Here is a 26,309-nt window from a genome sequence, read left to right as displayed (position 1 = left end):
TAAAAACTGCAATTGGTGATTAAGTGTGCTTTGTGCGCACGTACAAATGTAGATGGGGAAATATAAGCAAAATAAGACACAGCAATGTGGGTTCCAAGATAGGATGTTAGCATTTTCTTTTCAAAGCCACACCCGCTTCTTGTTTACACAGATTTCATGCTGTTTGTTAGAAGATGGAAATAAAATTGCACCTTAAAACTGCAAAATAATATGATTTGCTGCATTTAATTTGTTTACAAATTAAACACTAATAGGGCGTTTCTAACCATGACATTATTCAGTTTGCCCTTCTCCATGCCAATAGTAGAATGTTTACTATAGTTAGGCAGTGCAACAAAGGATTTTAAGACCGCATAGGGAGTTAGCGCAGTAGCATTTACAAACCGCTTTTCTGAGGTGAAGTTTATTGTGCAGTATTTGCACACTGCATCGGGAGCACTGGAACCAAATCTAATTGTTTGTTTTTTTTTAGAAAAAAGCATTTTCACTACGCATTAAGGCCAGGGATCTAGAATTAACGCAGAAGCATTTGAAAAAAAAGCAAGCTCCCATTTTCAGACTGCATCGGGGGTAATCGCTTTTCACACGTGAAGTTTGGAAAAAGCATTCACGAGGGTTAGCACTGAAGCATTTAGCATATAAAATAAGCAAGCACCCAAAATGGAAAGTTCAAAACCGAATTCTTAAGACCAATAGGAAGGAGCATGTTTACTGTACTTACCCAGTGCACTAGGAGCATGTTTACTGTACTTACGAAGTGCAACAAAGCATTTTCAGACCTCATCGGGGGATGGGGTAGCGTTTTTCTCACATAAAGTTATATGTTCTAGATGTTAACACCGCATTCATTAGGAGAACAGAAATGAAACCGAAATAGCACTTTCACACCGAAACCAGAAAAGCATGATTCACTGCACTTAATTTGTTCACAAATTAAACACTAATAAGGGCGTTTCTAACCATGACATTATTCAGTCTGCCATTCTCCATGCCAACAATAGAATGTGTACTATAGGGAGTGCAACAAAGGATTTAAGACCGCTTCGGGAGTTAGCGCAATAGCATTTAATAAACACTTTTCTGACGTGAAGTTTATTGTTCAGTATTTGCACACCGCATCAGAGAACTCGATCAAATTATGTCAGAATTGCGGAATTATGTGCTCAAGTCAACGCAGCGGTCTAAGTGTATTGAAAACACGTAAATGAACCTGTTTTTGCGTTTTTTACCTACTTGCAGTCTCTGGGAGAAAGCAAACAAGCAAACTCACCGCCGCAGCCCGGCTTCAACAGGAAGCCAGGCAACCTTTGTTGGGACGGGGGCGGGGCCGGACACGCGACCGGAGCTTCCCAGGAGGCAGGCTGCAGTGGCTGGCGCATGGCTCCGGTGCAGAGAGGAGAGCCCTGCGTGCAGCCGGCGTCCGCCCGGGAAGCCAAGGAGCGGAGTGCCGGTGTCCCTGTGCCCGTATTACGTCGGAGTGAGCAGCCCCGGAGCGGGACGAGTAGAAGTCCGGGTGAGTGGTGCTCCGTGCTTGCATGTCTGTGTGTATGCAGGGGGGAGGGAAGGGGGGCAGCGTGTGCGTGTGTGTGTGTGTGCGCGCACGCGCGCCTGTGTGTGTGCGTGCATGCAGAGGGGTGGGGGCTGGCTGTGTGCGAGCAGGGGCTGTGAGTTGATCTGCGCAAGCACGGCTCAGACGCGCGCTCCCGCGGTCAAAACTGAGACTGCAAAAGCGCGCGTCTGAGTCGTGTCCACTCTCCTGAATACGGACAACATTAGGTCTGTAGCAGACACTCTCAATGCTCACGCATTGAGAGTACGTCTGCTCGACCTAAAAAACAAGAAAGGGGGCAAGAAGTAGGAAAAGAAAGACAGAAAAACTGTGAAAAAATAAGAAAGCGGAAAGCAGGATTGAAAAAGAACCGTAGAGATTGAGATGAAGGTACAGAGAGTGTTGGTAGTGGATGAAAGAGGTATGAGGTGGAATCAAGACTATGCAACCTTGGTATTCAGCACCCCAGACATTAGATAGCATTGGCTGCAGACTTCTGAGCAAACTTTGGGCCCAATACTTACTCTTTTACAAATTAAGCAATGAATGTGACAGATATCCCATTCACCATATTACAACTGCATCATATACTATAGCACTTTCAATAAGGCAGAGAGGAGATCTGTCTAATCTGTGGCACCTGTTGCCAGACTCTAAACCATGTCTGTAGTCGACTAATTTAGGTCACCTGTTCACTGAACATAAAGCACTGTCTTAAGATTCTAAAACAGACGGAGAAGGAGATATTCCTTTAGTGCACCAAATGCGCAATGTTTAAACAGGAAACTTGGCTTCAAATTCAGGCCTCCTCACTTGACCAAAATGTGTGACCCTACGCAAATCATTTTACTTCACTTTACCTCATTTTGATTGGGCATCTTATCTAAGGCGACCATGAAGGAATTCTGTTCAGGATATGTATGCATTACAAAAAAACACTTTATATGGTTTAATAGACAATGTTGTGCCACATAAAATATTAGTCATATATACAGTGGGCAAGATAAAAAGATATTGGTTTCATTCACAGCACCGGTGATGAGGAAAAGTTCACATTTACAAACTATGGGGCCTATTCACCAAGGTAAACTAACACGAGTAAATCAACATGTGCAAGTTTACTCTTACACTTCTGAGTCTCTACTTTTGGATTTTAACCTTTTACAAATGTAATATTACTTTAAATGTAGGCTTACATGTCTCCACCCCGAGATGGGGGTGTAGCAAAATTTAGATTAGTTTAAATTATTTAGTTTAAAAAAGCTCATAATTTAAAGTAACTACTATTAACTTTTAACATATAGACAGAGTTTTCCACCACTGAGCTGGATAACTTGGTATGGTAAAATATTGGCAAAAGGAGTGAAATTGCTTAAACTTTAAAAAAAATAGTCTAAGTATTTTTAAATAGTAATGTAATTAATTTTATATATTTATTCTAAATGCAGAACAAAATGAAAAAAAAACTACAGCACTTCACACATACACACATTTTTTACATTAAATAAAATTCATATATTTTTTTACAAAGTCACGATTAATTAATTTATTTTAACCTTATTTCCTATTAAGTTCTATATTAAATCCATCCCTCCATTATTTTCTTACGAAAGAGAGTTGCAGTACCAGAGGATGGCCATGTGTAGTGCTGGACTTCTCCAGGTCTGAGCTAGAATACGTTAACTACTGTTTTGAATCCTTTTTAGTCGTAGCAACTTTACGTGCAGTTTGTAAATTTGCCTCACTCTTTGTGGGTAGGTGTCTGTCCCTCTCTATAACCCTTCTTTAGTTATCCCTAGGCTTCCCCAACTCCCTCCCATTTTGTTGAAAGTATTATCTTCTTTAGCCACACCCAAGGTCCCTCTGTGATGTACTACTAAGGGGCAGATTCCGATCCGGGTCGGAAGGGCACCGAACGCGATCCGGCCAGAAAAACTACGAGCCGTACACGTGTTTTCCGCCCGACTCGTACAGCTGTACGAGCGAGCAAGTACATTGCGAGCTACGTGAAATTCACCGACCGAGTCGTTTCCGGGTCCGAACCGCTCCATACGTCTCGTCCGTAAGCTAACCGTGGCGTGCAATGGATGCGATTTACGACCGAGCCAGTACGATGCACGCGTCGGACAGCCGGAGTGCCCGGCTCGCAAAAGGTCCGGGAAGTTGCCTTTGGGGGTCTGCGTCGGACCCCCTGTCACCCGCAGCCCTACGACTCAGACACAGGGGAGACCCAAGGGTCTCCCTAACACAGGCATGTACGGTGCGGATGGCATCCACGCGTACCCACTGTAGGGGGGGCCCTTGTGCGAGACGTACCCATTCAGTCAATGGGAGCCCATGTAGGTGTTGTACGACCGGCTCCCATTGACTCCTATGGGAGTCCAACCGAACTGAGTACGGCAGTAACGGCTGCATCATATTCGTTCGGTCGTACTGCAGGACTCCGCCTCGGTTGGAAAACACTCTGGATCCAGCTCGGTTTGAGAGCTTTCCGACCCGGATCGGAATCGGCCGCTAAGTAGTAAATTTACATGTGTGAAGATCTCCTCATAGAACAAGCATTGGAAATGCAATAGGTCTCGCAATACAAAAGTTGGAGCTATTGGTTTTGTAATTGACAAATTTCTTTTAATGTGTGGGTCTTGAAACTTGCAAAAGTAATAGGTTTGTCATTTACAATGGCAATACTTTATACTTTTTCAAATGTGACACCTATAGTATTTGTAATATCAACGATACATACAATCCAGACCCTACTGCCTTTGACAGCGCTCGTCATTTGCCGAGAGGTACAATGGCAGGCAGGGTGGGTGTCTGTAAAGATGGAGCAGCCAAGGAACTGAGTTAAGGAGCCGCCATGCTAAGAGAGAAGAGCTGTGTGACAACAGTCAAAGCAGCAGGGGACGAGCTGCATTTTTGCCACCCACTAAAAACAAGCTTTCGGCATTGTGTGGGGCTAATTGGAGAGAGTGGGGAAAGGGCCTGAGGTTTCAGTGGGGCGGAGTTGGGCTCGCAGTTTGGATGGGTGAGGGAGGTGGGGGGTCGCATGGCTTGGGAGGAGGCGAAAAGGGAGGGGTGGAGGAATGCAGGGGAAAGGGACGGGAGGGGGGTGAGGGGGGTGTGTACAGGCAAGGCGGGACTAGCCCAAAATTACAACTTGGGTCCGAGCATGGGTGGAACTGGAGAGTGCTGTTCCGTGGTGCAGTGAATTGCACCGGAGTGAGCGGGCAGTCAGCTCACTTACTATGGTGGTCCCAGCATGGTGACCTATAGGTGTGAATGGTTACCAAGATGGTGTATGCGCTTGGAGTGGTAATTAAAAAATATAGATAAAAAGTATGTGAAAGGGCACATACAGAAACAAGATCATCACATAGAAATGCAATAATTAGAGCCTTAGGTTGTGCGGTGTGCAATGTCTAAATACCCTTTACGTAATTAGGCTTTTGCCCCCAAAAAATTGTTTTTTGTAGATAATTGCCTCCAGATAGCAGTTTGCATAAAACAGAGGCAACATTCGGCCAAGGTGATATTGAATGCGGGTGAGGAGGAGAAATGTGTGAAAAATTTACCTCAAGCGGGCAGGGAGAAGTGCGCAGGTGTGAACGCATGGGTGGGAAGTACAAAAGACAAATGCTACATCGAGAGGGAGGGGAAAAGCACATAATGACACGGAGCACATCGGAAAAGAAGTACACGAGGGAGACAGTTGGAACAAGTGGGACGGCATAAAAACGCGGCCGAAAGTACAAAAGGACAAATGCTACATCGAGAGGGAGGGAATAGCACATAATGACAGAGTTAACACGGAGCACCTCAGAAAAGAAGTACGCGAGGGAGACAGTTGGAACAAGTCGGGCGGCACAAAAACGCATCCGAGAGTACAAAAGGACAAATGCTACATCGAGAGGGAGGGGAAAAGCACATAATGACAGAGTTAACACGGAGCACCTCGGAAAAGAAGTACACGAGTGAGACAGTTGGAACAAGTCGGGCAGCACAACAGGGGCAGAAAAAAAAAACGCGGCCGCGAAATCAAAGTAACATTTTTAAAAACGCGACCACGAAATGAAAGCCTTTGATGCAGCAAGGGGCGGAGCCGATACCTTTGAATAGCTGCTGGAGGCACCAATCTGGGGAATAGATGGCTTGCATTTGATGTGCACGCGCGTTTTATGTCAATGCGCTTGCGCATTGAGCTTGCTTTTCACGGGCACTGCATGAAATCGCCAGTTTGGTTAACCTCTGGATAAGCCAATATATTCTCGCAAGCTCAATGCGCAAGCGCATTGACAGGCGAGACCTAAAAAATAGAAGTGAAGGTTGAGATTTACACTTTTCTTTTGTAAGTAGTACTAGTACTACACAATTTAGGGCCTCATTACGATGTCCCGACTCCTTGTCGGAATCGGTTCCAACTGAGTCTGACCGACCGATTACGATGGTTAAGAACACAGTTTGGAAAGTCTCCCATTGACTTCAATGGGAGCCTGTGTTCTGATTGACAACACTGGTTCCCATTGAAAAAAAGGGGTGGTTGCGGAAAACCTTGCACCCTGTCACAGGCACCCCTTGAGGCCTGCCGCACTGTGCATGGTTTTAAAGGGGGGTCCCTTAGGTACCCCCATAGGTCCCACCTGGAGGCCTCAGGGTGAAGAGGGACCAGTTACAGGCCCCCCAAATCAGTTTCTGACAGCTGTTCCATGTCGGACAGACTGATTCGGAAAGGCTGTCCAAATCCAACATCGTAATACGTCAGGAAGAAACGCTGTCCGTAGAGCTGTACGATTCTGCTCCGACCGATTTGAGGTCTCAGAAAGCCCATTGGAACCGAGTCAGAAAGACCGAACAGTTAAATTCTATCATAATTGGTTGGTCAGAAATGTTTCCAAGTCTGTCGGACCAAGGAACATGTAAAGAACCTCTCCTAGAAACTTATATAACATTAGGTAGCATATCCATCAATATTTATAAAACATCATTGTCCCAAACAGAACCAATATATAAGCAAAACATTTATTTTTTTCTCATTTTTTCAGTTCCATCGAAAAACACAAATCCATAAAAAACATATATATAATTATATACAATACAGTTAGTCAAATAAACATAACATGTAACTCCCACTCAGACTCACACATTAAAACATCCTCTCAACCAATCACCACAAAATATACTACAAAGCAAAAGTGCAGTAACATAATCACAAAACCAGAAGGGCCTAAAACAAACAATACAAACAAACAACAAAAAAGCGCAGACGCGCGTTTCGGAAAGGGACAATAGATCCAAAAGTTCCTTTGTCAGGGCGCAAGGAGAGTCACAATTTATAGTAAAATTCTCCACAAATCAGAATGACTTGGATATTTTTAATACTTGATATCATCAGGACTACACTTTCAGGGGTTGAATATTTGATGATGCTGGTTCAACATGCAGAGTACAAAGTCCGAGTCCTAATGGTAGATAACTTTGGTGCAAAAATCGTCATTAAATCAGCGAATTCTCGGGCACACATTTGTCAAACGTCCGTTTATTAGTTTATTAGTCCGTTTATTAGTGTAACAGTAGTGCGAGGGTTCTCAGTACTAGGGAGGTCGACTGGGAGTAGGGAACCGGATAGCCCACAACAGGCTCTCTCAAGAATCCTGGGTCTAACGGGTTTAGCGGGCCCACAGCTCACGTGCCACCCGCAGGTAGACATTGTCCTCGGTGGTGGGACAGCTTTCTGGTATCGTGGCTGAATAAAGAACGTCTGAGCGTCTCTCGACTATCCGCAAAATCGGTCGGAAACATGATTAGGGAAATCCAAATGCCATTCAGAGCCTTTCCGACCGACATCATAATGAGGCCCTTAGCTGTGTATCGAGCCTTATTACTTTAACCAATGGAGTGATTTAAATTATTGTACTAAAGGAAAAACACAAGTATTTAGGTAATAACCTATTTTTTTTTTCTTCAAAGATATGTTTATTAATTTTAACAAGTGAAATGCGACAGTCCCGGACATCTTCCCACGCAGGGTAGAACATTCCGTGGCAGAGCTATAGCAACATAGACCGTGACATATGAAGAGACCTAGCTGAATAATGACTCCCAGCATTCAGAGCAGCTTACTAAAGGTTACAGCTTCTAACACTAACGGGGCTTGCAATGCAGTCCTTCCCATAAGGAAGGCAAGCAATAGTACCGCCTGTCATCCAGTCTCTTGTCGTCAGATGTAATATTCTGCGCCTCCCAGTCAGAAGGCGACATCCGCCGCGATCTTAGGTGCAAAGCAAAGAGCTCCCCTACTAAGTGCAACCTGCAGGAATTGTCAAAAAAAAGGAAAAAGAACCCCTCCCCAACCCCGCCCCCCGTGGTGGTGGCAATGTGCAGGCATTGAGAACAACCTCTTACAACCATGTGGCCTCAGAGCTGAAAAAGATGAAGGGCCCTAACGCTGGAAGGGCAAACTGCTGACATGAGGCCCCATGAAAGGAAGGAAACCAGGGGTCCCCACCGAAACTCAAAGTTCTTAAAATCATCCCTAAAGATATCAGACATGCACTCCAGACTCAACAGTTTCCATAAACGGGAGTGCCAAATGGAGATGGGCGGTGCCTCTCTCCTCTTCCACGCAGCCGCCAGGGTAATCTTGCCCACTCCAATACTTTTTATCCGCTTTAGTCTAATAACCTATTTTTAATCAGAACGAGTGTTAATGATATTTTTACGAGACCTTCACTGTATTATTCCTATGGTGAAGCTTTTCATGGCTCGGCTCGTATTTTGGCTCTTACAGCCAAGTCAGACCCCTGGACTGGCTCTAGCTTATCTCTCTCTATCAATTTCCAGGCTTTCCCACCTTTAGTTACCATACAGAGACCATGGGTATGGTTCAGGACAGTGAGCCGCAGTCTTGTACAGTGAATTGATGGAGCCAAGAGGAATGGCGGGCTCTCAAAGTGTGCAGTGCAGTGATAATGGGGGACTGATATAATGTAGGGACTGTTGTCTTGATCTATTAAAGCTATTTGAGGTTAAAGATACTAACACACAAACGAAGTTTGTGAATGGTGAAAGTGAGATATTAAAACCGTGCTCACCCTGCCTGAACTGACATCGGGCATACTCTATAGATGTAAATAGTGGCTGCAATATTTGTGGCCCTGACGTACTTGATTGGCCACTTTGAACTGCTAAAATGTCCATGAAAACAAAGGTTTCTGTGTAACCTGCATGATGCTGGTTTAGCGTTTCTTATTTATTTTAGGGTTTACTTTAAGCACCACTAACCACCAACATTAGTAACCTATGAGCTCTCATATGGGCGCAAATGAGTTTACAATAGAAGCCATGCATAGAAATGAGCCTCACCCAAGCCATCTAGCAAGATGTGTTGTGAACCCATTAAAGAGTTCATACAAATGTCAAACAAAGCCTTCGGCATGCAGAAGTCCAGACCCTGTTGTAAAGGTCGCACTGATTTTAAGTGTCCAATCAGTAGGACTCAGCTACAGCTGTGAAAAGCTACTCCCGAGTCAACAATTTTATGCTGAGGGCCAGAGTGAAAAAGTGCTTCTGGGATCTCTTAAATTGGAAGTATCCATTTTCAATACAACATGTGCTAGATGACCTCTTGCTCTTGCATGTAAAAGGAATAATCTTTTACACACTAGATTTGCTATTTGAAGCTCCTGCATCTGTTTGGAAACACAGAATTTGTTCAGTGGTGAATTAACCCCTTGGGTCTGGTGTGTGTCGGCCATTGGCTGACACTAGGGAGGTAAATAAAGGACCCCCAGGTGCTCTGAACCAGAGGTATTCCTTTATTTCATGTTGAGCTCGGGCTGCTGGGGAAAAGCTTTCCTAGCAGTCTGTCTCTTTCTTTTCCATTACTGTAATGATGATCATCGCGCAAAGCGCACTGACTGCATTACAGTAAAGAGACTGTAAAAGGAGCCGAAACACTCATTTTAGTTTTGCTGCATCAGTGCTCCGGGGGCACATCTTCACCCCACCGTACACTGATTGGGTTGGGAGAAGTACTGCTGGAAAGGGGGAAATCTCCCCATTGGCCATAGGAAAGCAATCCCCAAGCAGGGATCTACTAACCAGGAACTAGGGATGGTGGAAAAGGCCATGTAGGCAAGGGCTTGTGCCCCCCCAGCATTTTTATATCAGAGTTTTAGCCACAGATGAGGTACTTACCCCGATCTGCCCCCCCCCCCCCCCCAATCCCAGGGCAGGGGAGCAAAAAGTCACCGGGAACAGGATTTGTTTTTGTTTTAATATAGGGGTGGGATCTGCCCACCCCAATATTTTTTTTATCCTTTCCTGGTGCCCCCCCCCCTCCCACACATTCAAATGGGTCCTCAGTCTTGCTGCCCCCTTGGGCCATGATTTCAGGCCAAGTTTAGAGTATATAAAGCATTGTGGGTAAGAAAACCTCATGGGAACCACGCAGGGCACAACACCCTGGAATTCCCTGGTTGTCTATTTTTCAAAAAGGTCTGTGGATCTAAGGTTTGCATAGGTAGCGGCACATCATGACCCCAAATACCGCAGCTATCCCAACTGCTTATCCATCAATTTAGTGCTTTAGGGTCTATAGTGTTTGGTCTCTTGGCCCACCCAAACAAGTGGGGTACTGTTCTTATCGGGTGACGTGAGAACTCAGGGTGGGGATTTTGATGCATTTGTGAGTTCTAAATGTAAGCCAGAGGGTAAGAAAGAAGACATTTTGAAAAATATCCTCTAAATCATATGCTAGTACATGTACCCACAAATTCAGAGATGCAGAAATAACCACTGATCCTTCACTCCATATATTGTGCCCATTTCAGAAATACATACGATTCCTTGATATCCATTTTTCACTCTACATATTTCACCATATGAATTGGTCTATTGACGGTACATAACAAGCATTGTCATAGCCAATAGGTCTCGCTTGTGGGACCTTATAAGTATTTATTTATGCAGCACAATATCCTTGGTGCAACAACATCAACTGTTGCATGGCTAAACACTTATAAGGTCCCAAAGGCGAGACCTATTGGCTATGCCAATGCTTGGTACATGGTAATACTGTCTGGGCAAAGATTTCACCTCTATAGTATCAATTTGGCAAACACAAAACGAAGCGATTGAAAGATGATCATTTAACCTTTGAAAAGGTGCTTCCACTGTATGCAACCATATTGCTACGTTTTTAGTAACTTTTGATCCGTTTGAGCTACAAACTTTAATTTTTCTTAATATCTGCACATTATGCAGCAGGTGATGGACAATGCATCAAATCCATAATTTATGCGAGAAAAAAAGGAGCTACCGCAGATATGCATAATTCCACTGGCATACACAGGTTGGGCATGGAGCCATTTAGCGCCACCTCATGAAATATATTGTAATGTGTAGCTTTAATGACACACCAAGTATTTTTTCGAACATTTCCTCAGCCATTTGGCAGGCTTCACTTCAGCTGGGGGGTGTGGGGGTTGTACCATGCAGGTAGAGTGCACTGGGTCTGCAGATGTGGTCTTGTGGAACAACAAACACTTGAAAGATGAATTGACATCCAAGGCACAATGATCTTTGGTAAGACACTTTTTAAGGGCCGGGGTTTGTTGATTCTTCGAGTTTACAGCTACTTTGGTTTTTAGATTGATAGTTTTCTGAACTATATTCACTTATATAAAGTTACAAAGTAATCCCTGAAAAAGATGTCAAATGCTTTCGGAAAATTAGCTGCACCTCAGGAGGGCTTCAGCTGCAGCCCCTGGTTGGAGTAGATTCTGTCAGTTTTCTGAACTAAATTCACTTATATATAGTTACAAAGTAATCCCTGAAAAAGATGTCAAATGCTTTCGGAAAATTAGCTGCACCTCAGGAGGGCTTCAGCTGCAGCCCCTGGTTGGAGTAGATTCTGTCAACCAAAGCACCCCTGAGTTTCAGAGCTGCAGACAAAGGTGATAATGGTCGCGTGGAGGACGTTTCTACAAATAAAGGGACATGTATGTTCCATTCGAGACCGGACTGGAATCTACCAGCGAGGGCAGCGGCCATCACATTGGCATATAATCCGGAGGACACAATACTTCAGTACCTCTCCACAGACACAAGGCCTTTTCGACATGCAGGAAGAACCTGGATAGAGCCAGGATGGAGCAAGACTGCAGTCTCTTTCCACAGACAAGAGGCCTGTCACAGGAGCCCAGAGAGAGCAGGACTCTTCAAAAGTAAGGAGGCCCAGGAGGGTCAAGGCAATGGTAACTCTTATATGTGAGAAAGAGACATGGGGCCAGCATTAAGGCTGTAAGCCTCTCCTACCAAGAGAAAGCCTGGCACAGAACAGTGAAGGGCACATGCCTAAGTATACAGAGGATGCAGCACCGAGGGAGTTGGCTCAGAGTGCCGCAATTCTATTTATAACTCCACCATGATTCCACGAGACATCTATCTTCCTGGTCAGACCACCTTCATTCATCACATGCCACCTCTTGGTTCAAAAGTTAGAAAATTGCATTGACATGTGGTGGCGCTGAGTGGAAGGTTCTTTCCTAAATTTGACTGGTCACCTTCTGATACGTGTGTGCTGAGGCTGCTATGAAGGAGAGATGCACTATTACAAGCTGGTTTTGGGTGCCAGGAGCACACTTCTTTTCATTCCCTGGGAGTTGGTTGCCGCTGCTTAAAAGTAATGACAGGGCACATCCCCTGGTTGATGCCTTTGGGCCACCAGAGTGGGCTTTGGATATGGTCTGTTTCGGCAAGGTGGAGCTGACTGACCTCCTTGTGCTGTGTTTAGTTCTAAGGGCCCACAGGGAGTCATTCCCTGTGAATAATTAATTTGCTGTTTTTGAAAGGTAAAGAATCACAAGCTTCGACACTGTTACGTTGGTTTTGGATCCCCAGAGCACATCACGTTTGTGCAGGTCCCCACTGCTTTAATGGGGGGGGGACCATGATGTGTGGTCATTTAATGTCAGTTATAGATGATAGATCCCTGAACAGTGTCATGTATGTGCATGTTTGCATTGTGCTGAAGGGATTACCCGGTAATTGTTCACACAGCTTTCTGATAGATGTCACATGCGGTTTTTCTGAGTCCCCAGATAGATCATGCAGTCTGTGTCTTCTCTCTTGTACTGGCCGCGTCATGTATGTGCATGTAACTTGCATGATCGAGGTAACTATTAGCGGCGATACTACGCTTCTCTCGCACCTCTTTCAAGTGCTCGCCGTCCTTTTTCCGCGCCCCAACCTCTCCCGAGGGGCGGCAATCAAAGGGTTAGCCCCCGGCGGCACAAGCTCTAGCTATGCCTCGGGTCTCACCCATGATAAGGCTGTGTTAGTAGTATGACATTCCCGCGTCTGAAGGACACCGGGATAAGACACTTCCAAACAATACAAACACAATACACCACTCCATCAAGAGTTCAGAGAAGACTTGTATCAAAGTCTCTGATGTGATCGGCTGTTGTACCACTGAACCTAAACTGACTCGTAACACACTGCCCTGACAATGCAAGTTCATGCTGCCAAACACGTCAGCTGTTTTTGTGGCATCTGAATTGAACTTTGTATTTGGTTATACATGCACATAAAACGAAGACCAGTCTATCTAATGACAAAGAAGGTTTCTTTACAAAAAAGGACACGAATGAGGAGTGAGAAACAATTTGATAACTCATACTTTGATATCTTCATATGAATGGGCCATAATTAAGGGGCCCCAAAAAAGACTTATTTGTACATAACTGCCATTCCTCTACAGCGCCGGGAGCCTACTGTTCTGCAACATTTTGCTGCTGTTGGTATTACTCTGGTAGCTGTGCAACAACTGACCCTTCACAAACGAGCTTCAAGACAGAACCACGTCACCAGTGGTGGTTTCCAGGTCAGGATGCTATTCAAATGGACAAGGCTTCCTTGTGTGTATATGATGAAGTTGGCATCTTCATTAGTGTGTGGTGTAGTTCTACTGTAGGTCAGATGTCTGTTGTTTTTGCAATTTTAAATAGCGTGGACATGTCCCGAAGGCCTCACAGCGCTGTACAACAGTAGCAGGATACATGGGTCACAGCGGGTTCCAGTTACAGTAATTAAACTCGGGCGTTTTCATCGGTAGACGCGCGCAGGAGTTACCCCATGAGACAATTACAAGAGATTTGGTCAAAGGTACACAGTTAAAGCATCGATTGAGATGGGGAGGTCACATAATGAGGTAGTTCAGATCCTGGTGGAGAGAGTACTTAAGTATGGTTGAGGGTAATTAACCGATGTGTCTGTCAAACAGGAGGCGCTCGAGTCCTTCATGACTAGCCAGGTGGTTCGGCGGAGGCAGAGAGTTCAAGATTCTTTAAATCACTTCTACTCCCTAATGAATGTCGAGAGCCAAGAAGCGGTTTTGATTTTGCCGCCACCTATTTACGTCAGCGTGAGGAACGCTCCATCCTCAGGAGGGCAGGCTCTGTGTTTGCGATCTAGACGTGTGCATTTTTTAAAGCCCTTTCGCGTTAGGTATTCTAAAAATGCATTCAGCGAAATGCTTTCCTTCGGTTAGACGGAACCTGTAATTTAATGTCTTAACGTTGCCAAAAGCAATGACTTCTCAGGCTGAGAATGTCTCTCACGTCTGACCTGGATTTAGGGATATAAGGCTCTTTGTTGCACAATGGAAACTGCTGTGAATAGTGCATTTTTCTTTTATCGCCCATATGACTCCAGTGCGCCCTCTTTCCCCTTGCAGGTGTGAAAAAGCAACATTCCAAGCGCTTTTACACAGAGTTTTAATACCTCCGAGCGAGAGTGATTTTCAAAGAGAGTGCAAATAGCCAACTAAAGATACTACCATTCACAAATGAAAAACGGAAGAGGTATACGAGAATAATCACGGAACTCTACAATATCTGTACATGAAGTGTAAGCATGCCAAAGTGAAAGTATGAATCAATTACTTAATTACTTTTTTTTTTAATAAAGTTTGAACAGCTGCCTTGGTTAAGGCATCCTGGTGTGGAGAAGCTAGTACTGCTGGCTGGAGCCCGAACTGAATGCAAGTTTTTAGTTAACTGCAAAATAAAGATTCATGAGTAGTGAGGTATTAGTCACTTAGGAGTGAGGTCCAGTATTTTGCGGATGGGAGGCGTAAGTTGCTAAGGAGTGAGTGCCAGTGTTTTGCACCTAGGGTCAGAAAAGCATCCACCCAATCCAGAGCCCTGAATTCCAGTGATTGCCAAGAAGTTGGCGTCTGAAGACCTGAGAGACCTTACAGTCGTGTAGCTGTGGAACACATGTTGAATGTAGGCAAGTCCTATAAAAGGCAAGAGTTGTGAATGTAATCATCCCAGCTTTGAATCTGATTCTTTTTGGGACAGGGAGCCACTTAAGTTCTCTCTGATGATCTGTAATATGAGGAGGCATTGATATATTAAGAATGAGTCTGGCTGCAGCGTTTCGGATGACCTGTGGTGGTATGTCAATACCTGTTTTGGTTTCTTTGACCTCCAGTTGGGCATCATTAACCATGACCACCTCTTACAGACACCCAAACAGAAAATGCTCTCTTTGCCTTGTAGAACAGGGTATCAAAAACTAGTAAAAATGAGGGATTTTAACTATGGGTGGTTATCCCACAAAATATCTTTGCCATAGGTTTTTAGTTGGTGTAAATACGAAAAACTTAACATAAATAATGCAATCTTCTTTACCAGGGGTGTCCAGTGTAGGTCAAGAACGGCCAGAACCATTGACAGACTTTCAAGAGAGCCCCATAAAATATGACTACTTGTAGTTAATCTGAATGCAACAGATTTACTTGGTGATTGGTTGTCCTGGGTGCCTCTGCTCTGTGCACTGTTTTGGTCGTACCTTTCCTCTTAATCCTACACACAAACAAATGGTGACAAGGTAATCTCTAAAGTTTGGTCTCCTATTTGATGCAGGGCTCTCTGGTGCTGCTGCTAAACCAATCAGCTGTGCTTGTACGAGACACTCTTTCTTCCTTCTCTAGGTCACTATACTGGTTGTCCGCAGTGTTCTGAGCCAAGTTCAAGATTGTTAGTCTGACTCATGTGGCGATTTTTTTGCCAAACTACAAAATATCTTGTTAATAAAAAAATAAAAAAAATAGCACATTTTGTCTGATCTCCAAGATAGCAATTTACTTAATTAGGATGCATCTAATGCTTAACAAATAAAAGATATATACTGTACCGGATTTGATAGTCTCAAATTTTAGCTTGCAAATATCAAATAAAATGAATATGAGCTGCATCCGTGGCAATTTGAGTTGACAGAACCTACAAAATAGTCAACTATCGAAAGTAAATTCTATACCAATTGGAACATTAATGAATAAAAGCACCACACATTGTGTTTTCAAATCCTTAAACAGCTACTCAGAGTGACAAAATACATTCCCAACTCCCTAACCAATTACAACGTAACTACCAGATAAATATGTGTAAAGTAAACAGAACGTAAATGATAACAAGGCAAAATATTAAACTATTTAATTGAACACGAGGAAATTCGGGAATCCTACAAGAGAATAAATTTAAAAAATGTTCACTTAACTGATACACAAGTAAAATATGAGGAAAATCCCTTTTACAGTCCTCTCGTGCACTAGTAAAATCTTACTCTGCTTAGGACTCGGTTATACAGTTCTGTTAGACAGATGACCAAAGCTAGATGGGTTTTCAAAATGCCTCTCCTCCACACTGAAGGCGGCAAATGAGCAGGATAACACTGAAATTCTGTCTGATACGCCTGGTATAATGGTTACAATATATTTGATGCAAAGCCTCTCTTTCATTCAGTTTCAAATTTCCATGCATTTTTCCAAGCTAGCAATTATTCTTTTTTTTTTAATCTGAGAATATTGAATATTACTATACTTAGTGAAACAAGTTAGCTGAAGTGCAGAATCAAAGTATCCTCTTCTCAAAAAGCTTGGCTTGGTGAATTCATGCTAGCCTTCCCTCACATACAGATTGAAAAGAAGACATGAATTTCTTCACAGTTGAGAAGGCCAGGGACAATAGGCCAAAATCATTACAGAGACCAAACACAGACATAGAGAAAGCCAAAACATACCGCTAAACTACATGTGATTTTTGGGCTTCCAAATTTTTCTAACCTACAAAAGTAGACGAACCACCGTCGAAGAATAGGTCTTCAGCAAGAGAAGTACATTTTGCTCGCCATACTCCTGAATAAGTTTAATATTAAGTATACTCCGCAATGCACACTTTCAACTAACCAAACTATTTTTGGTGAAAAGTAAAACCTAAGATGTTTACATGAAATTTCTTTTTAAGAATAAAAGGATTTGTTCTTCAATGTCACTTCCTGTTTGCTTTTCCAAATGCCATTATTTTTGGCATTTGGCTAATGCGCCTCAATCCAATGTTAGGATGCCCCACGTCCCCTTTATTTGTGTAAAGTCCACAATTATACCTAAATAACTTTGGAGCTGGTATGCAGCCTTAGTTAAGGCCATTCTGTTTTAATTATTTTGTTTTTTCCCTTCTTGGTATCCCCCTTCTTAAGTTGCTTATCTTGGTTATTGAGGAATGTGACAAATATAGAATGCACATTTATTGATGTCATTGTTCTCTGCAAAATGATAATCAGGTCTGCTTGGATATAATCACAGTATTTAATCTGATTTTAATACTCTGTTCTAAATAACTGTTTATGAGTTTTGAACAAGATTTCATGGATGCTGATAATTCATTTTTTTTGTTTCATATTATTATGCAAAGGCACAGAATGAAAAGTGGATCAGGGGCGTTTTCTGCTAATTTATTCAGAAAGATTCAACAATAACCTGATGATGTTATACAAGTTAAGAACAGAGGTGAGGAGCAAAAGAACTTCTTGGCAGAAGACCGAGACAGGCCATGCAGAATCATTTCACCTACTTTTGCTTAAGGCTGAATGGAAGGTGCATTTAGCATTAGCTTGCTGAGCTTATCAGCCAATGCATACAAGAACAGCTGACAATGCTATTATACTGAACAAAAGCATCACTGTTCAGAGCAGATATGCGGGTGTAAACCTTCTTTAAGACTTGAATTAGCCTTTTCATGTGGTACTGTGTTTAGCTTAGTAAACCACAGATAAGAGCGCGAGATTGATATAAAGTTAGACAGCCAAAATGTTGCAATATTTCCTGATGTTCACACTTCTTGTAAACATTGCAGATTCTGGTTGTTTTTATTTTAGTTACTATACATATTGTGTGCACTAGGACAATATGGTAGGATTTTGATTTAAAATACATTTTTATAATAGATCATTAGTTTCTTAAGACTTCTTGAGTGTACCCATCTATTATGAAAGAGGGTTTAGATTCCATTAAATATCCCTGTGACATTTTACAGAATTGATAATTACCTTAAACACATGTCACTCAAGACCCGCTCAGTGGGTTACGGAGTGGTTGCAGTCCAACTGAATTTCTGTTTCATGTTGGAACACTTGCAACGCCCTTAGTGTCAGTGAATCTAGAAAACATACTCCCGGGCCCTGTTCTGGAAGATACAGAAAGCATATCATCTAACTATATCCTAACTGGCAATGGTCTTTGATATGCAGGCTCATATCTCCACAATTGTACCTAGACAGTGAGGTTAGTATGTTCATACTCCAAAGTTGAACAGTGGACATGTTTGTTTAATTCTACAAAGTAATCACATGAAGTGCTGCCTCTTACACTGCCTTCTTTAACCAAATGTTTTCAAAATAAAATCCCAATGAAACTATCTGTCTAAAACATGCACCGACAGTGGGAAACTGATTCAACAGATGGTGCCCCTCTTCTAATCTGTTTGAAATAAACCAGGTAAACACTTCTGGTACTGAAGAAGGACATTAACCTACTAGGGCTGAGTGCATTTCATACTTTGAGCCCCAAAGAAATGAACATACATTGCCACCAAAAAGCAAGAAACTGCAGGCTAGCCTCACTCTAGCGATCTCCAAACTTCATTATGCCAATAGCCTATAACATTGCGCCCCCTACTTCTCAATATTCAAAAATCAACTAAATATAAAACAATGCAGCAAGTCTTCTCTGCTGTCTAAGCCCTAGCCACCGCTCGCCCTACAAACACTTCACTGGCTATCTGTAGAACGATGTTCAAAGCACTTTTAATCGTCCACATAGCATCCCAATAAAATGGATGACTGTACCTACAAATTAAATGTAAGCATTACAAAACTAAATATAACAGTGCTTCAGACTAGCACCACAAATTAACATACCCCTTTTACCATAAGTAACCCATAAGAGGCTCCACATTCACTGTAAGAACTTCCAAGCTCTGCATTGCATTGCCTGCCAAGATGAAGCAACCTGGAGCAGCTAAGGTCCAGGAGAGAGGTTAAAACATGGTGTTCTCGAGATAATCACATCAACAGCTGACCCTAGGATAGAACCCAGAATGATAATCTTTCTACTAATATAAGCACAGTAAGGAGCTACGGAACAGCACGAAGCAGCACATCGTACCAGGAAGACGACATTCTGTCCAATTTGGAGTGCTCCAGCCAACACAACCTCACAATTGCCATGAAATATGGATGGACTATAATAACTACGCCTCTCTGATCAACAGTATAAGTACCCACTGCTGCTCTACACCTAAAGACCCATTACGTTCCGAATGACAGATGGGACTCTGACAATATAACTCCCAACCATACAAAAAACTGTCTACCCTACCTTTCACCTCTAACAACCAGAGGGAATAGAGTTAATCTAGCCTTTATGACATCCACACAGTATCAAATTGATAAAAACCTTGATACCATATCATATATCAATGTAGTACTCGATCCCTCATCATCAATGGTACAGGCACACTATGTATGAAAGGATCTGTTGAACTTTGTTGGCAAATGACTGACACAGATCCAGGCTGTAACATCAAGCTTAAGTAACCACTCAACATGAACCAGGCAGCCCTGTCAAGATCAAATAGCTCTGCCAAAAATTGCTGGTCAATGGGGGACTCCAACATTGTCCATCTACTCTGAGAAGTGATGAGCTTTAATAACAAAAGGGTTGCAAATAATGCAGTCCATTTTAGCAAATCTCTTCAATTGACATCTCATAATGATAAAAATGAAGAGAAAGATTGTAATGCAAGTTTACCCGGCAGATGTCGGATCTCTCTCAATCTTTATTGGTGCTTGATATCTCTTCCGTATCACATTGTGAGTGACCTCCTACAGGCAGCATAATAAATTGGATAGAGAACATACAAGATAAACTACCAACACAATAAATAACGATGGGGCTGGGCTGGTTTGCATTCTTAGTTAAGGCCCTTCTATTATAATTAAAATGACCTACAGAGCTAACTAGAGCCACCAGCATAACACGCATTTAAAAAATATGCTACTATCTCTCACACTTCCTCATTCATCATACTGCTAAGTGTTGCTTCTTGTGACATGAACACTGCACTACGGTGGATATCATGCACAACATGGATGGACATACTTCCCACACAAGCTCAAACACAACACTCTTCCAACCACACAATGTAGCGTGCTATCTGGTATACAAGGGCATCAGCGCCCCACATAGGTGTATTAAGTGCTATACAAATAATAGATTATAATAAAACTTTGAATTTCGTCAGCCGAACCGTAAACACCATTGACAGTAATGCACTTTACTTTGACACATTACATTTAAAAATCCCTAATTGGAGATTATTCAACCCTGTAAATTCATGAGTTTAGAGTTTACCAATACAGTCTCAAAATCGTTGGAATCAAAACCAACATGAATTATTGAAAGACAAATACATTAGTACTCATTAGCACCTCTTTCATTATAGAGTTTGTGTGTATATTTTTTGACGCACTAGGCAATATTAGTACATAGGGCACCAATCTTTTAATAGCAGATATACCAAATACAATTTTGCAAAACAATTTCACATTGCCAATGTTTGTATCTGAGAATATTTTTCCTTGAAATCCCTTCCTGATTGGGAATAAAGTTGTATATGTTGCCCGAAGCTCCTTCACTCGATGGCAATACGATCCTGCCTTCTGGAAATTTGAAAATGTGTTTTTCACGTACTGCCATACACAATCAAACTAGCCTTGCTCATAGTAGAGTCTACTTTCAGATATAATTTAGTTTCCAAACAGTTCTCCAATTTGTACATAAACATCCAGAAACTCATCAAAATAACCTGGGACATGCACAAAAACAAGCAATGTATTTATTTTATTCTGGATTAGTACACTTTGTATAAACCCCATTGCTGCTACTGTGCGTAGTTTTATCAGCCTTACTATGCTAACGATCTCCAAGCGGTCAACAAATACTCAGGCGATTTTATTACAGGTTAATTTATGCTCTGTCAAGATCATGAAAAAAAAGAGAAAGAGTACAACATACAACTACATATCTTTACAAGAGTGTTTGGTACTTGAGATACACACATGGCACATACAACTAATTGCTGCACATAAACCTTCCTAAAGTTTACCATTTTGCATTACCATTCATGCCCCGGAAATTGTAATCACCAATTCAAAACCGTTGTGCATTGTTTTCTTGAGACTTTACTCTTTTAAAGTTTGTTTCTTGAACTATATGAAGAGCATAAGTGTTCCCAAAGTCATCCACACAGGTTGAGGAATCTTACAACTGGTAACAATGCATACTCCTTGACTGAACTGCCTGTGATCAACTCAAATGATTTATCAGAGAAAAAAAGAAAGCTTTGAAGTAGCTGGTTTGAACCACTGTCCACAGATCTGAATCAATACTGTGTCTTTGGTCCACCCCAAAGGGAAATATCCTCAAAATATGGTAATTGCTATCAGCATCTTTACTTTTTTTATGAAAAGGACTGCATTTTAAATAAACAGTAATACACTGAGCCAATTCCCATCATGTTATTTCCCGGCATGCTAAAAATTGAAAACCCCAGTCTCCTGGAACAGTGCAACCAATAAGCGAACAATAAACTGCACAACATCACCATAATCTATGTTGTGCATCAGATGTGCAACACTCCACAAGACCTGGCTGAAATCATACCTAGAATATAGTCTAAAGCAACTCAAAGATCCAAGTTACTAAAAACAGGCAACACTGTTTCCTAAAAAGATACATATGGGCGAAGTCTTTCATTTCTTAAAACCCTCCAGGTGGGTGGTGTGATCTGATGGAGTTAAGATCTGAGGTAGGCACTGATGAGGATTTTGAAAGGCATGCTAATCCGAATGATAGCAGTACACTTTATCTTGCTTCAGTGTCTTGAGACTTTGTTGTTGTGACATGTCCTGAATAGCTTAAATTGGCCTCAATCCTAAACAGAGAGAAAATAAATTTTACTCCCAGTTTTAGCTCCGTAGGTGTGCATCTCATGAAAGAAACCTTAGGACTTGCATTAGGTCCTTACACTTTAAGATGCATGGAGATGAATTTCGAAGGACCTGTTAAGAGATCACCGCTTGTGATTTCAATGAAAGGAGGATGGCACAAACGTTTGGCTCCATTTCTTTGCTCATCGTGATCAATCTGTCACATCATCAATGAAGTTTCCCTTATAGTAGTACTGGATGAGTAACAATTACTTTTAGTTGATTTACAACAGCACCAAAATTCTGGTCATGCGTCTAAAAACTCTTATTGCAAACGACCCATTCGGTGTATCTTTTCTTTTTCTTTGGTTGCACATTATCCAAAACATCTTGGTGATTTTTGAGTCGATGTCCTTAGCGTGAATGCACAAGTTGCCATCTTATTTGTAACTAATTTAAATTTCTCTACTCCCATGCCAAAGGAAAATCAGGCCACAGTGGTTGGGTTCTCTAGCACAGTTCCAATTAAACAGGGCTAATTCCTTCAAACAATATTCATGACTCGAAAGAGTGCAAATTAACTGGTTCTTCGATTGACTAGAAAATTATCAATCATCAACACCCATAGAGTCATTCATTGGCTGCTGGTTTGGGCAATGGCCACCTTCAATATTTAATGGGTGTTCCAGAAGACCCTCCATGGGTTGGTTTCTGGTTATTTGAATGCAGAAACCCCTCATCCTTTTCAGTCCTTGAGCCAAGCTTGTTGATAATCTCTGGATCTCAGTTTACAACAAAACCTTCTTTTGGCACCAAGGTTGTGTGACTTGCCACCATTGTAGGCCTTGGGGGCCTTTTTGGCATGCCTTTACTCTTTCCAGATAGTCTTATTTTTTACATTTCTCTTATAACAAAAATTGCATCAGACGGCTCCAAGAGGCGGTGGGGACGCTGAACTGTCAGCATATTTATATGCAAGAAAGGGAGAGAGATGTTGGCTACATGGTTTATCGAATCAGTCATGATGAGCATGTTGAACAGGAATGCTTTTCAGAGTTCAAAGCCTGTGCACAGGATGATTAAAAGGATACATTTAAAGGTCGTGATGGGCATCAAGAAGACCCAGAATTTTGTGTCTGGTCTGTGGAGGGAGTTGGGGACACCGACAGCACACTACTAGGCAGTAGAGTACTGTAGTTTTTTTTCTATATCTACAGAACACGTACTTACAGTTTGAGGCAAAGGAAGCTAACTTCTTTCCCCTAGAATCACATGATTTTGGTACCAGTTCTAAAGCTAGCGTTGGAACCCAGAGCTCCAACTTTGAAGGGAAATGCACGTGTTATTCTATAACGTTATTTTTCAGCATTCGTAACATTTGACCCCAAAAAAAACATAAATAATCCCGTCACAGTGTCAGAGGACAGTATGCAAAAAAAGAAGCAAGCCAGGACATAATTTGCATAGAATCCCCATCCTGTTCAAATGTCACCTTCCAGTCTGTCCGCAGTTATTGACTGTATCGCATTTCGGTACAACGTTGTCTCTCACACTAACTTCACAACCGTGTGAGTCCGAATCTCAGCATCTTACCTTTTTATTAACATCATCCCCCGGCCTAAGGCATTATCTATTGTACTGCTCATGCCTGCAGGCATGTGTAAGTCAGCCTCTGCGTTTTTCATCCCTTCTACAGTGGTCCACCATTTCAGATATAAAATGTGCCGGAGGTTAACGGATATTTAACAGAGCACTACAGAAAACTCACGCAGAGATCTATTGTGGTTGAGGATGTGTTCGTGTTGGACACACGTGCTCACACAAGTTCTCTAAATGCGCGTCTTCTTACATTTTCCATTTCACGGCCGCGTCTGGCTGCATCAGCAATAAGTTCAGCAGCAGCGCTTCCTGACACCTTTTCCCTGTCTTGCACCTTATACTCCTGCAGTGAACACAAACGCGGAGGCGCTCAAGTGCAAGGTCTCAGTCCTGCCTTTTACAACAACAAGGCAGGGAAATACTCTGCGGGGTAGTGAGTAAAACGAAAGCCTGAGGGGTTCAGATGTCCGTGATGAAAGCAGCCAGCTGGGCTCCTGGTCTGTGGCAGGCATGTTGCCTACGAATCCTGCTTACAAGAGTGGAAAATTGTAGCTGCGAATGCAGGCCTAACTTTCACAGTCGCCGATAGCACCACCCTGATGCCACACGAAAGATAAGCGCGGGGAGGGGACGAACCACCACCACTTCCGTCTGCGCGGCTCGTGGTCGGAGCTGGTGCGGGCGCCCGCAGGGCACACCTCTGGGGGCTGCCCGGTCTGCGCTGACAGACACCCGAGACCTGCAGTTGTACTCACCGGATGCTCGCACACGTACGCACCAACAGCTGCGTGCTGGGCGGTGGCATGATCTGTGTGAGTCCCTATGAGAGTGGGCGGGGTCTGTGTAATTGGATCTGACGCATCTTGTATGCCTCGCAGCGCTGATCTTTCGGAAGCAGTGACGTAAAGAAACATGACCCCCGCGGAGCCCCCCTCCCTGGCTCACCACCTGGCACTATTGCTGAGGGGGCCCCCCCTGGAGTTCGCACCCCCCCCCCCTTTTACCGAGGGGGTGATATTACGCCACTGTTCGGAAGCGAAGCTCAAACCTGACGCGCCTTTTACGCCTTTATTTGTAACGTAACTGGTTCTATTGTACAGTGCTCTGACACCTTCGGGTAAAGCCGCGCTTTATAAAAATGCATTCCAAAAAAAAATTGAAAAAATTGTGTGCGCCGAATGGCTGACCTGTGCGGTGGAAAGCACAGGCTCGTTTTCAGGTATGCCGAGGGAGTCTAAACAGACCCCTGAAAGCGAAAGTTGTGTAACAGAGCAAGGAGGGAGGGCGGAGGGTGTCTCCTGCCATGCCGTCACCCGAGCAGTGAAAAGGGGCTCCGGTTTCCCTGACAGGTTTTCTCGGACTCGGAGGTAGTAAGGTTATAGATGGTGCAGGGTTTACATAGCTGCCTAGTTTCCCAAGCCAAATGGAAAACATAAACCAAATGGAAAAAATAAGTGCAAGCACTCATAGGTAGAGGTGTTACTAAGGGCAAGACATGACGATGCTCAGGGCTTTAAGTGAACCGGGTTCTGCCGGTGTTCAGCTCCGGCTATTCTATAAAGCAGATGCGGAGACGGGTCCCTATCGGGCTCTCGAAAAATAGTGTCAACTGTGCAGCAGTAGTGCTGCTCAAAGTCTTTAAAGTAACTTCAAGGAGACTCGTTTTTAGTTCTTTCACAGGCTCATCGTTTCAGAACCGAAATATTTTCCAATCCAATCCAATCCAAAAATTCTTTATTTCGGCCATATAGACCATAAAAGATGCAGTACAAGACATTACATACATTAAAATACATTTTACGATACATTGAATAAAATACTCTATCACCAGTGAGGAAGGAATTATAATAACATTAAAAAAGTTCAGGGGGCTTCAGAGGACTTTTTCTTTATAATCAGCCATATAGCCATAAGAAATTTGGATACAGCGAACACAATGTGGCCCAAGGTGCTGGTTTTCAAGATCCTGTATGCCTGTGCATACTCTCTGAACCCTAGGTTCTTACATAGCGGCGCTATCCAATATTTTCTGGGCCTTTGATATGCAGGGCACACAAACAAGATGTGGAGGTCATCTTCCACATGGATGTTACAGCAGGGACATATTTTATCACCCCCATTGGTCCAATTGCAGGTGAATGAGTTAGTAGGGAGTGTGCCAAGCCTCCATTGAACAAACAATTTCCTCGCCAGGATGGGGAAAATAAAATATTTTCAATACTATATACAACGAAGCCATAGTTGTTGCTAATGTATCTTATTAAACTAACAACCATTGGCAAAGCTAATAGTCCTGGCTTGCTGTATGTGTAATGTTAAATTGTTGAATAGCATATATCTGGATGCAATGATAGGAACAGCAAAATACCAGTCCAGCGGCAAACTATGCAAAGCACAGATTTTTAGCTCGGGTGTTTTTCAGCCACCCCCTTAATTACATCGACCACGTCCCATTGAGTGACTCCCCCAGTTTTTTTATCCCACTTAAAGGCCTGATGATACTTATTATCCAGCGTGTACACACATAAAAAACACAACCAGACATGCAGACAAAAATCATTCCACACATTTCCTGAGTGTCCTGATGCCCTTCTTTCTCTCGCTTTTCTCTCCCACAAAAACAGCAGGCAAAAACACTGACCTAATCAGACACTCACACAAAGACGCGGCTAGGATTAAAGCCATTTTAAACTCTTTACCTCCCAGGGCTTTCTTAACTGCCGCTGTGAGCGGGCTGCCTCGATTCCGTGTTTGCACAAATGCACAGGATAGTGTGAGTGTTATTGACAGCACAAGGCTTGGATGGCCCCTGCTCTGTCAAACACAG

The 26,309-nt window shown here is 42.9% G+C and overlaps 1 protein-coding gene across 2 annotated transcripts in view; it reads right to left on the bottom strand.

Moving 5' to 3' along the window:
• Positions 1-26,309, bottom strand: part of BAHD1 (bromo adjacent homology domain containing 1) — a 620,342-nt gene that overhangs the window by 500,372 nt on the left and 93,661 nt on the right. The window contains exon 1 of one of the 2 annotated variants that reach the window (XM_086937408.1): positions 23,477-24,252. The exons of the other annotated variant lie outside the window; for it this stretch is intronic. The gene's annotated coding sequence lies outside the window, so the exon portion shown is untranslated. Of the gene's footprint in view, positions 1-23,476; positions 24,253-26,309 lie in introns of those variants that run through there. 2 annotated transcript variants of the gene reach the window in all.

This window comes from Lissotriton vulgaris, chromosome 9 (assembly GCF_964263255.1).
Source record: "Lissotriton vulgaris chromosome 9, aLisVul1.2, whole genome shotgun sequence".
Classification (NCBI taxonomy): domain Eukaryota; kingdom Metazoa; phylum Chordata; class Amphibia; order Caudata; family Salamandridae; genus Lissotriton; species Lissotriton vulgaris.
Note: the sequence above shows the minus strand (reverse complement) of the source record. Positions and strands in the feature narration are given on the sequence as shown.